This window comes from Piliocolobus tephrosceles, chromosome 9, assembly GCF_002776525.5.
Source record: "Piliocolobus tephrosceles isolate RC106 chromosome 9, ASM277652v3, whole genome shotgun sequence".
NCBI classification, from domain to species: domain Eukaryota; kingdom Metazoa; phylum Chordata; class Mammalia; order Primates; family Cercopithecidae; genus Piliocolobus; species Piliocolobus tephrosceles.
The window spans coordinates 83,298,535-83,312,580 of record NC_045442.1 but is presented as its reverse complement, the minus strand read 5'-3'; the positions used below and the strand labels follow the sequence as shown (position 1 = coordinate 83,312,580).

The 14,046-nt window shown below is 40.5% G+C and overlaps 1 protein-coding gene across 1 annotated transcript in view; it reads right to left on the bottom strand.

Moving 5' to 3' along the window:
• The window catches only part of LOC111551970 (arf-GAP with GTPase, ANK repeat and PH domain-containing protein 11), a 52,554-nt gene that overhangs the window by 37,725 nt on the left and 783 nt on the right, over positions 1-14,046 (bottom strand). The window contains 3 exon segments of the mRNA XM_023226052.2: positions 1,672-1,802; positions 11,690-11,879; positions 12,767-12,974. The gene's annotated coding sequence lies outside the window, so the exon portion shown is untranslated.

Sequence of the window (14,046 nt, the reverse complement as noted above, 5' to 3'; positions counted from 1 at the left end):
AATTGCTCAACAGGGAAGTTAGTGTTTTGTAGATCTTTTGGAAAGCTGATTAATTTCTAAGCTAAAAACACATGATCCTTAAGAGAAATGGCTGAGTCCAGGCCCAAGGCAGGAAGAGGGCAAAATGAGCCTGGATCCTCTTGTTCTGTCAGAAAGTAAGAAATGCTAAAGACTAACAGAGACAGTTGACAGGACATAGGATACAGGCTGAAGGCTCCCGTGGCCAAATCTGGGACAGCATAGACATCAGAAAGAACAATGACAGTGATGGAAAATAACCCATAGAATAAAACGCAAGTGCATTAGTCAGCAGTGATACCAAAATAAAGAGGAGAAGCGAAAGCTCTTTGTTAAAAATGCCAAGTAACAAACGTAGGAGGAATGACACAGGAAGAACATTCAATTTAAGTCACCAGTGCCATAAATGATAGAGAAGATCATAAGGAGGCTAAAATCACTGGATGAAAGAAAACTATACAGACCTATTTATCATAGCACGATATATAAAAGTATGAAAACCTAAATTAGAAAAAATGAAAAATTATACCATAAGAGATGGCCAAGTTTGAATACAGCAATAATAGGCCAGACAGTGGCTCACACCTGTAATCCCAGGACTTTGGGAGGCCAACGTGGGAGAATAGCTTGAGCCCAGGAGTTCGAGACCAGCCTGGGCAACATAGAACTAATCTCCAGAAAAAAAGAAAAAAATCAGTCAGAGTGGTGGTGCACTCCTGTAGTCCCAGCTACTTGCAGGGTTGAAGAGGGAGGATCACTTGAGCCTGGGAGTTCCAGGCTGCAATAAGCCAAGATCATGCCACTGCACTCCAACCTGGGAGACAAAGCAAGACCTTCTCTCAAAAAAAAAAAAAAAATACACCAATAATAACAAAATGTGACTACATAAAGACTGTAAAGACTGTATAGAAAAAGGAAATGCTGAGAATATAGAAATAAAATTACGTATTTTAACTGTAACTCTATTAGAAGAGGGTAGGCTTGTAGACAAGGATGACTAGAAGGATATGCAAAAATGAAAGTAGCTAATAACACCCATTACGTCAGTCACTGCGGTAGGTAGTTTATGCACATTGTAACAAACTACATACTAGATTATCTCAAATTTTTCAGATAAATTTTACTGAGAGTCATAAATCAGTACAACAAAACCAATGTTTTGCAAACATCCACTATGTATAAAGGTATACAAATTCTTAACCCAGGCTGAAAAATAATTTTCACATAAGCCACATATCAGTGTAAACCTACCCATGAGATAATACAACATCATCTAAATAAAACTTTCAGAGAGAAGGCATGTGGCTTCTGGACAGCCACAAACTCCCTGACTCTGCTCTAGTGTTTCGGCCACCAAAAGAAAGCCAAGTGGCCTCAGGTCTCCTAAAAAACAAAAAAGCCACCAATGGAAGATGGCGTGGTATTTGAGGAGCATTTGGGGTCTGTTGAAAAAGGCATCCTGTATTTTATTTCAAGAAAAGACTCCCTCGTAATGTCAGATAAGTGAAGAGCCCTCAGGGACACATGCACACACAAAGAAAAACAAAAAATAGAATGAATCCCAACAAAATGCGTTATGATGGCAGAATTACGGATGATAAAATCTTCCATAATATATCTTTTAATTAAAAATAGGAAAAAAAGCAGACTTACCCGTGATTATCTATATTCTCTGACCCAAGTGGCTTGGAACCAGAAAAGAGCATCACTCGACTTGAAGCCATCTTGGTGGAGTGAGTGGAGATGAAAGTCTGGACCAGTTCATGGGTGGGCCCAACCTCGTCCTGTCAAGACCATCAGGAAAGGGCACATGAGGAAAGCACAAAGATCTTGGAGAGACACTGGTTTCACGCAGTTTCTCAAAATTATCTTAGACACATTTCCTGAGAACCTTTCTAATGCCTCAAAAAGCAGAGAAGAGACCGGGCACAGTGGTTCACGACTGTAATCCCAGCACTTTGGGAGGCCGAGGTGGGCGGATCACAAGGTCAGGAGATCGAGACCATCCTGGTTAACAAGGTGTAACCTCATCTCTACTAAAAATACAAAAAAATTATCCAAATGTGGTGGCGGGCGCCTGTAGTCTCAGTTACTCAGGAGGCTGAGGCGGAAGAATGGCGTGAACCCGGGAGGTGGAGCTTGCAGTGAGCAGAGATCGCGCCACTGCACTCCTGCCTGGGCAACAGAGCGAGACTCCGTCTCAAAAAAAAAAAAAAGAAGCAAAGAAAATCCTTACAACAAAGCTTGAAATGGACCCCCATCTCCATTAAACTTTTCCAAAGTTCAGGGAGTATATAACCTGATAACCTGAACACCTAACTAGAAAAACCTCAGTTCCAGTGCTACAAGAATGCGAGTTTTTCTAACATTTTAAAATAACCCCGATTTTAACCCAATTAACATTCCACTTCAGAACAAGATATAAACGTTTGAAATCCACCTTAAAATACAGAATGAGGAGACCACTGAGAATGAGAAAAAGACCAACAAGAGCTGGAAAGCACACTGATTTTGTAGAAATGAAGATGGGCCGTGCAGGCACCACACAGGCAGCAGGGTCCGCACTGGGGCCATGGAACAAAGAGGCATGGAGGACAGGACTCTTCTGCTTGGTACAATGAAAACAAGGTATTCTTTTTATTCTACATATTTACAATATGCATTTGAGTCTTTATTGTAAGTACAAGAGAGAAATCTTCAATAAATAAAAGCTGCGTACATTACTATTTGTGATGAAAAAATAGATTCAGAAAGAATAATGAGAGTTCAGAGCAATGATTCCCGCCTCACCGATGCCTGAAAACCATGGCTGCCACCAAGATCAACAAAGACAGCGTGTTTGTCATACAGCACACCCCCAACTCCAGAAAGAGGCGCATAAACCAGCTACTCCTTATTTAAACAGCGCTTCTTTCATTGTTCAGGAAGAGCACAAAGTTCTGGGAGGAAACTGATGTCACTCATGGCAAAATCTCCTACCCCTAGAAGACAGGACCCAAAAAGCCAGCTTCAGCTGACAAGAAGTCAGTAAGTATCTACCGTTGACTAGGGGTTAAAAACGATCCACAGTCCGAACTAGTTCAACCATTGTAGAAGACAGTATGGCGATTCCTCAAGGATCTAGAACTAGAAATACCATTTGACCCAGCCACCCCATTACTGGGTATATACCCAGAGGATTATAAATCATGCTGCTGTAAACACACATGCACACGCATGTTTATTGCAGCACTATTCACAACAGCAAAGACTTGGAACCAACCCAAATGTCCATCAGTGACAGACTGGATTAAGAAAATGTGGCACAGGCTGGGCATGGTGGCTCACACCTGTAATCCCAGCACTTTGGGAGGCCAAGGCAGGTGGATCACGAGGTCAGGAGATCGAGACCATCCTGACTAACACGGTGAAACCACGTCTCTACTAAAAATACAAAAAAAAATAAAAAAATTAGCTGGATGTGGTGGCGGGCGCCTGCAGTCCCAGCTACTCAGGGAGGTTGAGGCAGGAGAATGGCGTGAATCTGGGAAGCGGAGCTTGCAGTGAGCCAAGATTGTGCCATTGCACTCCAGCCTGGGTGACAGAGTGAGACTCTGTGAAGAAAAGAAAAAAAAAGAGAGGAGAGGAGAGGAGGAAAAGAAGAGAAAAGAAAAGAAAAAGAAAAGAAGGAAGGAAGGAATGAATGAAGGAAGGAAGGGAGGGAAGGAAGGGAAGGAAGGAAAGGGAAAGAAAGGAAAGAGAGAGAGAGAAGAGAGAGAGAAAGAGAGGGAAAGAAGGAAAGAGAAGGAAAGAAAGAAAGAAAGAGAGAGAGAAAGAAAGAAAGAAAAGAAAGAAAAAGAAAGAAAAAGAAAAGGAAAGAAAGAAAAAGAAAGAAAGAGAAAAAAAATGTGGCACATGTACACCATGGAATACTATGCAGCCATAAAAAAGGATGAGTTCATGTCCTTTGTAGGGGCATGGATGAACCTGGAAACCATCATTCTCAGCAAACTATCGCAAGGACAGAAAACCAAACACTGCATGTTCTCACTCATAGGTGGGAATTGAACAATGAGAACACTTGGATACAGGGTGGGGACTATTGCACACCAGGGCCTGTTGTGGGATAGGGGGAGGGGAAAGGGATAGCAGCACACCAACATGGCACATATATACATATGTAACAAACCTGCACGTTGTGCACATGTACCCTAGAACTTAAAGTATAATAATAATAATAATAATAATAATAATAGAAACATCCAAATGCATGCTTTCTAAAGAGCATGACTGATGGGGTCAGTCACCACCACCAACAACAAAAAAAGATCGACAGTCCAAGGGCTTAAACCATGACCCTAAAAAAGGGCATCATGCCATACTGGAATAGTATCCCTCTAGCTGCAAGACAAGAGGTCAGAGAAGAGGGGATTCGGTAACACCTTTGCAGGCCTACACATAGCTGGGTTACTTTTAAAACCTCCAGCAAGGCCATCTTCCCTTGTTTGGTCATTTTTCAGTTTTCCTGAGAAATGAAGCCATCCCAAGAATCTTATGTGTAATTCTAGTATGTTCTACAACAAGAGAATACCAGCCATGTGAATTTGGTTTTTACTTTTCAAGTGTGCTCCTCTTACATAACCATAAAGTGACACTTGCCGGTCACATTTGATGTTTGTTCGGATATCCTCTGGGTTTGTCAAATCTTCCATCCTAGAAAAATAAACTCAATCATACAGCAGAAATGAATGCCAAAAGTTCCTATACCTCCTTTCATGTGTCAATGACTCATCACACTCTTGTCCACTAAGCATGTCGTTTAGAAAACTAGAAAATGCAGAAATAAGGAAGCACCGTTCACCGTCCAGCAGAGGAAAAGGGGCAGGCACACAACTGTGTCTCTAGGCTGAAAGTGACATTCAGTAAGACACCAGACAGGGACATTCATTCCGTAAGACACCAGACAGGGAGACGACGTCCACCTGGGGTCAGGGAAGAGCGAAGAACATATTCAGAAAATCCCTTTCCGGAAGAGGGTGAGCCTGTGCTCTGGGATTTTTACTGTGGCTTGGATTCTGGCAGGTGGAGAAAGGGTATTCCAGGCTGAGAAAACCACAGCACAAAGAAGAACACAAAGGAAGGAAACTGAAGGCACACATGAAGGACTCAAGCACCCGGGCACGAAGGCAACATCACTGAAAACTGAGGCTGAGCGTAGGATGGGGTCACATCCCGTAGCCTTACATGTTTCCAAGTCTTCCCATTTTCCTAAACATCTCATAATTAATTTACTCCCAAAGGCACAGCATCTTTAAGCAATGATATAAGTAGACATTTTCCATCAACTACACTTCTACCCCCACTATTCAAATGGGCACAAAATAAATCCTATCACTGTTCTTTTTCTAGCCTTTTTAGCTTTGAAATATATGGCCTGGGAAGAAAAAGTTTATAATCATTTTTTACCTGTCTGCCAGGATATAAGGGTGAGAAGCCTGCCATGTGAAAGGCCTAAACTTCATAACTGCAATAAAATGGCCCAGATTGTGGATTTCTTGGTTTTGTTATTCTCCATGCATCATTCCAGAAAGGTAGAACAGTTTGGCACCGTAAACAGTAAAGGAAAATTAAAAATTAAATTTCAATTAAGTTCTTGTCAAAACTGCAACAAAATAAAAGCTCTAAACAAGAAGCAATCCTAAGAAGGGAGACTTCCAGCAAAGCCACTGTCCTGAGGCTTCCAGAGCCTTGCTGGCTTCTTTCAGGACTTATCAGAACCCCACAGAGGCAGACTGCTCTGCAGCTGAGCAGGGGCATCCAATAAGTATGGTGAGGAGAGGGAGGTGACGCCTCTGAGCACAGAAACGGTTCTGTGGCCGATGGACCAGAGCAGTATGGAAAGGAAGGGGCAGTGCCTGGTCTTGCAACTGGGAGAAACTTCTGATGTACTCTATTATAAAGTCCTGACCCCAAAACACCTAGACACTGCCTGGCAGAGACAAATGAGATACACCAAGAGGCCCAGAATAAGCGCTCTCCTGAGGGAAACCTTCCAGAGACTGGAAACACAGACACAATGGGAACTCAGGAGGCAAATCCTAGAGAGATGTTTAGTAACGTCTCTTCAGTCTTTTTGTTTGTTTGTTTGAGCCAGAGTCTCACTCTGTCACCCAGGCTGGAGTGCAGTGGTGCAGTCTCAGCTCACTCCACCCTCTGCCTCCCAGCTTTAAGCAATTCTCACGTCTCAGCCTCCTGAGTAGCTGGGATTACAGGCGCATAGCACCACACCCAACTAATTTTTGCATTATCAGTAAAGATGGGGTTTGGCCATATTGCCCCAAGCTCGAAACTCCTGGCCTTAAGTGATCTGCCCAACTCTGCCTCGCAAAGTGCTGGGATTACAGGCTTGAGCCACTGTGCCCGGCCTCTTCAGTCTATTTTAAAAGGATTATATTGTTAGTTTCTAACAATTATTTCTCTTCCTACCCGGTAAACTTCTGTACAGAAGCTGTGTTTTAATCACTTCTTTGTCTTCTTCAGTTGCTTATTATGCTTGAAGGAGTTGAGGTGTATGAGACCTCCCATAATTTTAGGAAAGCCATGTACTTGACAGATGTTTAGAAACTCAAAGGTTTCCATTTCAAACCCAAAGCTGGCATCTATAAGCATCACTACCTATAAACAGAACACATCATTTCTCAAAGAAACTACCAAAGCAGACCACCTACACTAGGGGTTGGCAACTGGCCCACATGCCAAATCCACCCATCACCTGTGTTTGTAACTAAAGTTTTATTGGAACACAGCCACATTAATTCATTTACATATTGTCTATGGCTGCCTGTGCACTACAACTGCAGAGCTAAGTAGCTGCAAAAGATACGATTCACAAAGCCGAAAATATTTACTATCTGGCCCTCGACAGAAAAGTCCCACTGCAGACTAAATCAAATGACTACACAGGCATCACCCAGAGAAACCACCACCCTCTCTGATTTGCTCTAAAAGGCAACCATAAGACAATGCCTACTAGGATATAAACTTGCATTTTAAGAATTCTAATGCATGAGAAGTAACTCAGAAAAGGCTGGGTCTAACCTGGCCCTTACGTAAGAATTTCTAATTTAAAGAAATGAAGTTCTCTGTAATGTACTTTTAAGCCAAATAACAGGTCTCTGACATCCAAGAAATGGGAAGAAAGTGATAATCAATGAAATATATTAAATATATATAGAAAACCAACCTCTTCTTTCAATCTCTTCACAGAAAAAAAAAAAATCTGTTTTTTTGCTGGGAAGTATGCAGTGGAAACCTCTATCTTGTATGTTAATTTGTATAACTCAAGTACTCAGAATTTTTTAAAAATAGCTATCAGTTTAGGATTAAGTCAAAAAACAGTAAGATTATGATGAATGGTAGTCTATAAGAAAATACAAGCAGATAAGGCCAATTTTTTGTGTGTTTTTGTTTTTTGAGACGGAGTCTCGCTCTGTTACCCAGGCTGGAGTGCAGTGGTGCGATCTTGGCTCACTGCAAGCTCTGCGCCCCCCGTTCACGCCATTCTCCTGCCTCAGTCTCCCGAGTAGCTGGAACTACAGGCGCCCACCACCACGCCCAGCTTTTTTGCATTTTTTTAGTAGAGATGGGGTTTCACAGTGTTCGCCAGGATGGTCTTGATCTCCTGACCTCACGATCCGCCCACCTTGGCCTCCTAAAGTGCTGGGATTGCAGGTGTGAGTCACCGCACCCGGCCAAGGCCAGTTTTTAAAATTTAAGACACTTCAAAGATGCAAAATAATTTCAGAATTGATTCCTGGAAACTTCTGCTTTTAATATTAAAGATAGTTGTTTTTATGTTTCCATGGATAACCAAAAATAACACAAAATGGAAAGAGAAATGCCCATCTTTGATTAAACTAGGAAACATTCAAAACCCGAAACCACAGAATATATGAAGTTGGGCTTGTAGGCAAGCACAACTGCCACTGCAGACCAAGGCAGCAAGCAGAGCTCTCCAGCAACACTGGACCAGCTCGAAGAACAGGTGGAAAATCCTCACACCACATCTGATGCCACAGACTGCCAAGGGGCAAGCAGCTGGTTGTAGGGTCAGGAAGAACAGGGAGCAAACAGGCCCTCAGCCACCAATCTTTGTCATCTAAGCCAGTGTTACTCCCCTAATCCACACACGCACGTACACACCCAAATCCACGTACTGCGTGCCTTTGCTGTAGTCAGGAGGCTCTGACAACCCAGAGCAGAGCAATCAACATAAACTAGGCTAAATAAATTATGGTGCATTCATAGAATGGAATATTATATTAAAAAGAAGGAGGCAAAGCTACAGTACTTACTGATTATATACCTCCAAGATATATTACAGGAAAAAAGCAAAGCATAGAAGAGTGTGTAAAATAAGCTACCATTTGTGTTTTTAAAGGGTGCCATGTGTGTTTATATGTATCTGGAAGGATACTGCTCTGCAGGGACCTGAGAGACCAGCGGTCAGAGCAAGGTAAGAGAAAACGTGCCTTGTGTGTACCCTGCGTTAGTTAGAGTGCTTTACCAAATGTGTGTGCTCCTTTTGAAAATCTGAAAAAGATTTACATAGGCATCTCTCTCAGTGATGGTTAAGAGGCTGGGAAGGGGAGCAGGGAGGGAGGGACAAAGAGGGAAAGGTTAACAGGTACAAAAATACAGTTAGATAGAGTAAATTCCAGTGTCCAACAGCACAATAGGGTGACTATAATTTATTATATAATTCAGAATAACTAAAAGAATGAAATTAAAATGCTCCTAACACAAAGAAATTATAAATGTTTGAAGTGATGGATATCCAAATTACCCTGATTTGATCATCACACATTGTATGCTTCTATCAAAATACTATATTACCCCGTAAATACGTACAACTATTATGCATCCATAATAACTAAAAATAAAAAAAGTAAAGGCATCTCTTAACATGTATGTCTTTAAAATTAGAAACTTGCTACATTTTAAATGAAAGAGAAACAAATAACTTCTATGAACTATTTCAATCAATTCAAGTATACAAGATTTAGTAATCTTTACACAACTTTACATTAATAACACTTAATTTTACTAATAGTAGCATAACATTTGAATGTTATTTAGTTTTACAACATTACAATGGAACAACTTTAAAATCTGTATTACTTTTTCCTTTATATTTTAGGAGTCTTCCTGGGTCAAAGTATAAAACCTGCAGCTCTAGAAAAAACTACATAAAAATGAAAAAAAAACAAGGTATCTGTCACCCCACACTTCCTAACCAATATGGCTTATTTTTTTGCTTTTTTTTTCTCTGAGACAGAATTTCGTTCTTGTTGCCCAGGATGGAGTGCAATGGCACAAACTCAGCTCACCACAATCTCTGCCTACCAGGTTGAAGCGATTCTCCTGCCTCAGCCTCCTAAGTAACTAGGATTCTAGGGATGCACCACCTTACCTGGCCAATTTTGTACTTTTAATAGACATGGGGTTTCTGCATGTTGGTCAGGCTGGTCTTGAACTCCTGACCTCAGGTGATCCGCCCACTTCCGCCTCCCAAAGTGCTGGGATTACAGGTATGAGCCACTTCGTCTGGCGTTTTTTGTTGTTGTTGTTGTTGCTAATTTGTACTTTATTTTTCTAATAGTTAATATCAGTAATAGTGAACATTATCATTTCCATAAATGCAAGAGCCTATACATTTTCCACACACTGAGTACTATCTAAATTTTCTATTGATAAACTCTGACCACTTCTTCAGGCAATTCATGTACTTACTTCAGCGTTATCATTAAGCATGAAGGTTCTACAACCCTCAAGAACAAGGGTCCCATCTTCACACAAGTTATTTAACTGCTGGGAGGCTCTATTTCATCTTATGTAAACTACAGATAATACCCACTCACCTCAAGGGTGTACCAAGGGTTTATGTACGCTAAATTTATAGAAAGCAGTTAGCACAGTGCCAGGAAGGGTCCAAGAAGAAATGGTACTTACTATGATATATTTGTATGCATATATGTATGCATGTTAACGAGCTCTTATTAGCTGTGTTCACTAAAGGTTTTCTCCATCCTGTGATTTGCTTTTAGATTTTGGAATACATTTCATTGTGCACATTCCATCTGTATTATTAATATAACATTTATTACTATTATTATTGTCATCATCAATTCAATTACATTTACTGTATCCCTGATATTGACCATGATTCCTTTAATAATCATAAAACTCTCTTCCCTTCATCACGGGGTAAATAACCTGTCACAACGCTGTAAGTCTCCATCAGCACCCCAGGCTGCCCCAGCTGACTTAACAGATCTGTTGCTTTAGCCAGATCAACCATCATGTTAATGTCACACCCACATTCAATAATGGCGAGTCTGCGCTATTTACCTGTAAGTGAAAAGATGAAAATTCTACTTTAAAAAGACTCTGAAAAAACTGTAACCATCAACTCTTAATTTTCATTTTTTAATTGCATCCAGTAAAACACCATATACGTTTACAGGAGTGTACCCAAAGTTCATTTTTATAGGCAAAAGCTGGTAAAATAAAATAAATTCCATCCTGTTTTTCTTCCTGTGCTCTAAATTTAGATAATATCAGGTCTACCCAGATGAATAAAAGTGCTCAAACAGGGAAAATTCTGACTGGACAGGCTCCATGATAACCATGATCCTGCTGTTCAGCTGCAGGTGTCTTCACCTCTATCAAAACTTCCCGTATTCCCACTATCGCTAAAAACATCCTCAAACATAATGCAACAGAATATTCATAACGATAATCATTTCTAAATTAAGGTAATAAGAAAATGGTCAAGAAAATATGGGCTGGGTACACTGGCTTACGCCCTTGTCCCAGCACCTTGGGAGGCCAAGGCAGGTGGATCCCTTAAGTCCAGGAGTTTTGAGACAAGCCTGGGCCACATGGGGAAACCCCATCTCTACAAAACCAAAAAAGAAATGAAAAAAAAGAAAAATTAGCCAGGTGTGGTAGCATACATTACTCAGGAGGCTATGATAGGAGGATTGCTGGAGCCTGGGAGGTTGAGGCTGCAGTGAGCTACAATCACACCACTGCGTTCTAGCCTGTGCCACAGAGTAAGACTCTGTCTTAAAAAAAGGAAAAGAAAGTATGGATGCTCCAAAGATAAAGAAAAGTCTCAATCCAACTATATTACTGCAATAACAAGAGATTTCAGAGTGTGCATTGCCATTCCACCACTGGAAGTTTGTTTCATCTTCCCTCAAACTTGGAAAGGTCACCATCTCCCAAAGCAAATTCTCATAAGAAAAAGAGAAAACGTGCACTTCCACCAGCATGTGGCTTCATAAGGGCAAGCATGTGCACCTGGCACATAGGAGATACGTGCTATGTATTAAATACATATGTGTTAAATGATGTGTTCACAGTGACCAGGCCTGCTAGGCCCCTTCAAGGAACATGCTTGGCAAAGCCATAGAGCAGTCAGGATAAGATATGTATCACATCCTTATCTCTGGGAACTTACCCTTTTCTGAAGTTACAGCTAACTTAGTAAAAGTGTAAGAGAGATAACACGATATGACAATATTTAACATGCTCCATTCAAGAAAACAAGAAACACACGCATGTCCCTCAGACGACAACATGGCTGTTGTCATGCCAAATCTGTGTCTGCGGCAGCATCTCCTACCTGACACGATCGTCAGTGGGCCTCTGATCTCGGTAAACTTCTGCTGGGTGAAGTTCCAAATGAGGCATTATATCAAAGAGGTCTTTCCAACTTTGGAGGCCCCGTCACCACTGCCACTATTGGTGGGGGCTCCAGTGGAGTTTGATCAACCACTGGAATATGATGCTTTTTTGTCTTCAAATCCTGAGTCCTATTCATTAAAGAAAAAAAAAAGTAAACTCACTTTCAAAATAGAGTAAAAGGTATCAACCTTATAAGTAGACTTTTTTTGGTATACTTACAGACATGAGTACTTTAGTATATTTTATAGAGGGTACAACAGACAATATATAAATATAATTAACTTGTCAATTATTAACTTCTGACCCCCATCCAAATAATTACTGTTCAATAAAGATGTAACAAGATGACTTCAATAATATAGAGATGAAAATTAACTACTCCTTAAATCTGACTGTTTTAGGAGTGATTTTAATCGTTTTTTAAAAACCAAAAGGTAAATACCAAGGCAGTGCATCATAACAGATAAGAGCAGAGGCTCTGGAGTTAAATTTGGCTCTCCTACTTACTGGTTATATGACTGGAGGTAACTTTTCTTGACCTCAGTTTTCTTGTCCATAAAATGAGAGCAGGAACGATTCCTACTCTGTCAAGGCTGCTGGAAGGACTTAGTTGAATAATGTTTAAAGTACACTGCTAACAATATCATAAGGACTCACTAAATAAAGCTATGTTAGTATTACATATTGTAATGTTTGTATTTTATATTACAACTTTGTAAAACATATCCGGAGGGAAAAAGCACACTTATCACTGTAGAAACACTTTAAAGTTTAGGAAGAAACAAATTCTAGAAATTCTTGTATCTTGGGCAAGAAACACCAACCAGTGTGCAGATGCTGGAGGCAAGGCAGCTTCTATGGGAAGGCTTCTCACATTTTAGTAAAAGCCACACAGCATGCATCTGCATGTCCTTTGGAGCTGCACTAGACTTGTGACTCCAAATGTCACCTGTGAGAGGCTCCTACTACTTAAAAAGAATCAAAGGAAGAACCATCAGACTATAGCTAAACACACCTGTGAAAGTATCAAGCCATCCCCACAGCAGACTGAACTGCAAAAGCTTTGGGATTTCTCTTTCGGGCATCATCTTCGTCTCCTAGCTGGAGATCCTGCAGATGCCGCTTCTTTTTCTTTGCAGCTTTGGGTCCATTGTTTTTCTTTCTGTGTTTCTCTGGTCCTTAGTTTCCATAGTGGCTACTTACCAATAACAAGTAACTCTAACCTACAAGGAAGAAGGTTGGGGTAAGGAGGTGGGAGAAGGATGTTACAATCCAGGCAATACGCAGGGGAAAACATTAAATTTCATTTATTTTTTTATGAAGAGATGATGTATTTGTTCACTAAACAAGGGTAGGAACTGCTTAACCATCCCCAATTTCATTTCTCTCTGTTATGCTATAAATTAGATGAGTTACCTCTGCTAAGGTTACATTTTATGGTTAAGTTACTTTTTATTCATCTTAAATGTCAACATCAGCACTATCTATTTCTGCAAGGATGGAAACATTCTATATCTGTACTTTTCAGCTATTTAGACTTTAGCCACATGTGGTTACTTAAAATGTACTTAGAGAAACTGAAAAAATGAATTCTTAATTTCATTCTAACTCTAAACAGTCACATGTGGCTACCGTACTGGACAGCTCATACCTAGATATCAACCAGACTAATGAAGTGGTTTCCTAACTTAAACTAAAACTTAAATTTTAATGAAAAATTTAAAACCTTTTTTTGAACTTCCAATATGATCACAGTATTACTTTTGGTACCTGTCGACTCTGCAAAACTCCTAAATTACAGCTCATCTACATACATTTGAAAAATCGCAGTATCTGTATGTATGAGATATGAGTGATTCTAGATGATGCCTGGAGACCCCATAGACTTACAGAGACCCTTGCAGTGATTTCTGAGGTACTTGGGAATCTGTGGCCAATAAATTGGTAATCACTGAGTTAGTGAGTTTTTTTTAGGGTATCAGGTTGCATAAAATCTGACAGCTTGATTGAAAAAAGCGGAGCAGGGTGCCATTTCATTCAGTTAAGGTCCTGTATTAATTCCATTTAATAAACGTTTGTGTCTCTGATGTGCTAGCCACTGTGCCAGTAAATGGATATAGCTATGATCTGACTGGCAGAGAAAATCCAAACTAGTATCTTCCGTGCCATGCAATAAGGGCTACATCGCAAGACTGCACAGGGTGCTACTGGAGCACAGAAGTGAGTCAGAGACTTCCCACAGACACACACACGAGCGGAAACAGAAAGTCTTTATATATCACCATATTGTCAAGG